Raw genomic sequence first — 5,000 nt, forward strand, 5'->3', positions numbered from 1 at the left:
AGATCGTACTCCTCACTCACAAATGCATAATTAAATACATTTGTGTTGGTAAAAGACATATGACTCAATCATGACATCTTGCAATATATGAAAGTAAAGAAGGATTCCCCTTCCCACTCTTCTTCATTAGGCTATATATCTCCTTTCCCTCTCTCTTACTCTGCCCTCCTTCCTTTCGCTCCCTCACTTTTCATGTTCAAAAATTGCCCATTGGGACAAATAAAAGCTACTGAATCTCTCTCTCTCTCTCTCTCTCTCTCTCTCTCTCTCTCTCTCTCTCTCTCTCTCTCTCTCTCTCTCTCTCTCTCTCTCTCTCTCTAAAATTACGTTCCTGGTATTCAATGTGTTGAGAAAAACAGGTATATCATATCTGGTAAATATCTGTCATGTTCCACAAAGCTGGTAGATGGCTAAAATGCTATAGTGCTAACAGAGTAGGCCGAAGCCTTAACTGCATCAACAGTGTTAACCATTTCAACTGTGTTAGCAGGAATAGCGCCATCAATATTTCAGTGTGTAGGGTTCTGAGAATTCGAGACATGATTCTACAAATTGTATGTGAACAATCGAGAAAAAAACTGCAAATGGCTAAAATTAGTGCTAGCAGAGTAAGTGTGAGCCGCATTACATGTAACAGTGTTAGCGGGAATAGTACCATCAAAGTTTCAGCACACATCTAAGGATAGAGAGCGCCACTCAACTCAGAACACGCTGCAGGGGGTTACAAGCAAGCTGCATACAACTCTCCATTACAAGCAAGCCGCAAACAGCTCTCCATACTAAGCAAGCCGCAAACAGCTCCCCATACTAAGCAAGCCGCATACAGCTCTCCATACTAAACATGTCTCAGCTATTACTCCCCATATCAAAGAGCTGACAAGCATCCACCACCTCATGCATACATAAATATACCAGCAAAACACATACACACGCATAGTCTACTTGTACATGTGGTATACACACGCACCCATGCACGCACGCACGCACGCACGCAGGCACGCACGCAGGCACGCACGCACACGCGCGCACACACACACACACACACACACACACACACACACACACACACACACACACACACACACACACACACACACACACACACACACACACACACACACACACACACACACACACACACAGCCTACATAAACACATACAAGGACTAATATGAATGTAGACATACAGATCATACAGTACACAGCAATCAACAGCCATACAAACACACAGCATATTCATGTGTGCACAAATGTATAAAGAGTACACACACAACAGAGTCAAACACACACACACACACACACATAGAGAGAGAGAGAGAGAGAGAGAGAGAGAGAGAGAGAGAGAGAGAGAGAGAGTGTGTGTTCTGGCAAAAAAACACCATTCAAGGTAATCATACAAACATCAATCTTCATTGCATCGTCTAAAGCTACCAAATGCCACTGCATCTTAGAAGCAGAGGCGTTTGATCAAAAAACAAAATAAAGTCAAATAAATAAATAAATAAAACGCTGAGTACTTACCGTACCTGCCTAACCTTGGCATTTACTTAACCACACAGAATAAATGGTGCTTGGCTACATAAATAGAGGTCACAAATATGTTTAATTAAATCTGGAATTGGATGGGGAAATTGGTTTAAAGGCCGTGTGTGTGTGTGTGTGTGTGTGTGTGTGTGTGTGTGTGTGTGTGTGTGTGTGTGTGTGTGTGTGTGTGTGTGTGTGTGTGTGTGTGTGTGTGTGTGTGTGTCTGTGTCTGTGTGTGCGTGCGTGCGTGTGTATGCCTGCGTGTGTGTGTGTGTGTGTGTGTGTGTGTCTGTGTGTGCCCGCAGGTGTGTGTGTGTGTGTGTGTGTGTGTGTGCGCTTATGTGTGTGTGTGTGGTGTACAGTAGTGTAGTGAGTGTAGTGTACAGTAGTATGTGTGTGTAGTAATTGGTTTAAAAAACTGCTGTGTCTGTGGGTGGCCGTGGAGGAAAGATGACATTTACTGTGTGGAGGGAAACGCTTCATCTTCTACTCCTAGCCATCTGTCCCCTTCAGCCTTAGGAACAGCGTGGGACGGAAATGATCGAGATATTTTGGTGTGTGTGTGTGTGTGTGTGTGTGTGTGTGTGTGTGTGTGTGTGTGTGTGTGTGTGCGTGTGTGTGTTTCTGTGTTTCTGTGTGTGTGTGTGTGTTTCTGTGTGTGTGTGTGTGTGTGTGTGTGTGTGTGTGTGTGTGTGTGTGTGTGTGTGTGTGTGTGTGTATGTCTGTGTGTGTGTGTGTGTGTGTGTGTGTGTGTGTGTGTGTGTGTGTGTGTGTGTGTGTGTGTGTGTGTGTGTGTGTGTGTGTGTGTGTGTGTGTGTGTGTGTGTGTGTGTGTGTGTGTGTGTGAAATTGCGTAAACCAGTGATGTGCCTACTGGATTCTGAAGCTACAATCCGTGCCATATATTCCAAATGGCCTGGTTTCCCTCTATTTGGACAGAAAAAAACAAGTCATTTGGAATATATGTGGAACTGAATTGTGAGTGTGAATGACTGAATCCAGATTGCACAACACTAAATTAAACCCAAGGGGGAACCTTCCGACCAAAGTTCCGGTTATGGCAAGGGCTGACAACGGAACCAAACTTTCAGGCTCTGGAAAATCCCATAGACTCCAATCGTCGGACAATTGTCCCACTTCAAATAAACATACTTACAGCCTGATACAAACTTTGCTTTTTCGTCGGTCAGTTGTGTTGATATCCCCGGCAATTACTATATGTTGTGGCTAATGTTTTAAACGCTCTCCATTGTCATCCATCGTCAACTGTAAGTTTTACAAACCATTCAGAGCGTGGTTGGAAGTGTTATCATGATTGACAGTGGCGACCTGTTCCTCCAGACCTCAGAACATCTGGGAGGTGGGATTTCCAGCGTTTGGTGCAATTATTGGGCAGCCGTGGTCTAGTGGTTAGAGAGTTGGTCTTTCAATCTAGGGGTTGCTGGTTCGAATCCCCTTTGACCTCTCCCTACACCTCCATCCATGGCTGAAGTGCCCTTGAGCAAGGCACCTAACCCCACATTGCTCCAGGGACTGTAACCAATACCCTGAAAAGTTATAGTTGTAAGTCGCTTTGAACAAATGAAAGCGTCAGCTAAGTGAAATGTAATGTAATGTAATGTAATTATTGTGCCCGTATTTGGAACTATGTTGGACATGATGGAGTTGGTGGATTATATGCCAGGTTTCCCCCAGCACTTAATTGCTAAGCGGCCACCTTGACAAGAAACACCTGCCACCCCTGAAAACTTTTCAAATTTCAGATTTCAAATTTCACGTTGTGAATGTCATTCGAAAGTTGCTTAACCCCAAAAAATATATCTTTTACGCCCCAACACCTTGACTAACAAAAATTCTGCGGGAAACCCTGTATGCTCATATGCACTAAAATGTCAGCCTCCTGTGGTATAAATTGTCTTTCATTCGGTTATGGGTGACGTCACGGTTGCTTTCCATACGTACAGTCTATGACTAAACCCCACACACTGCAGTGGTGTGTGACTGCATTCAAGGTGAGAGTAATTTTTTGAAGGGCATACTCCAACAGATGCATGGCATGTAGTACAATTACATTACATTACATTTAGTAGACACTTTTGACCAAAGCCACTTACACGGAGGACATTCAGTGTAAGTCTAATTCACCATAATGAATCTGCATATTTTGCTCCATTTGCTAAATAAAACAACAATAAGATATAATCTCTCTCTCTCTCTCTATCACACACACACACCCACACCCACACCCACAGTTTCTCAATTTATCTCTATCTCTTAACATCCTTCCACCACTCCTCTCTCTCTTTCTCTCCTTCTCTCTCTCCCTCCCCAACCACCGCCCTGTCTCCCTATCTCCCATCTCATCTCTTTATTATCTGTGGTTTGGATGACTGCTCTGACCACATTGCATCTTATAATGGCTCAATGGGATTTTTAAAACTCCCTCTTGACTGCTTTAATCAACTTAAACAGCATGCTTTTATTTAGTTAGTACTGCTACAGTGGTTCAGCATACAGTAGGTTGTGGTTGGAAACAAGTATGGTACTTAGGAGCAGGGCCGGTGCTGACAGCTTTGGCCAGGCCCAGGATAAAGTCATCTGAAGGGCCCCCTCAGCCAAATAGATACAATGTAATGAGTGAAGTGAAGTGAAAGTCCAACTGGGAAACTCCAACTCCCATTGTCATTGTGACACAGCGCTCCACAGCACACAAGTGTTCACTGCACAATGCACAAAACGAAATTGCATGTATCCCTCACCCGTGCAAGGGGATAGGCCCCAAAGGGGCCCCTGAGGACCTAATTCTGGGCCCCAGTTCTCCATGGGCCCCGGAACAACTGTCCCCTTTGTCTCTTTGTCTCTCCCTGTCGGCACCTCCTGCTTAGGAGAATGTTAAACCATAAGACTCCTCCCCCTCTTACCGAGCAGGCCACGCTCCACACTCAAGGACAAAGACATCTGAAAGGGCCCCAAGCCCAATACATACAATGTAATGAGGACCTAATTCTGGGCCCACAGGCCCGGGACAACTGTCCCCTTCATTGCTCCCTGTCGTCACCCCTGCTTGGGAGAATGTTAAACCATAAGATTCCTCCCCCTCACCAGAGCACGCCACGCTCCCCACTCAACCTCCCTCACCTCTCAGCAGTGTTTGTGCCTGGTGTTTGGTGTTTTCGTTTTTCTTGCCAGCATACTGCATACCATCTCTCCCCTTTTTGAAATATCAGCTGCATCAATCATTGCTCATGCTTCTCGCTTTGCGAACGGCTGATGTTTTGAAGAGTGATACTTTGAAGTGTGTGTGTGTGTGTGTGTGTGTGTGTGTGTGTGTGTGTGTGTGTGTGTGTGTGTGTGTGTGTGTGTGTGTGTGTGTGTGTGTGTGTGTGTGTGTGTGTGTGTGTGTGTGTGTGTGTGTGTGTGTGGTTCACTTTGAAGAGTGATACTTTGCGTGTGTGTGTGTTTGTGTGAGAAAGAGAGA

This window comes from Engraulis encrasicolus, chromosome 15, assembly GCF_034702125.1.
Source record: "Engraulis encrasicolus isolate BLACKSEA-1 chromosome 15, IST_EnEncr_1.0, whole genome shotgun sequence".
NCBI lineage: Eukaryota > Metazoa > Chordata > Actinopteri > Clupeiformes > Engraulidae > Engraulis > Engraulis encrasicolus.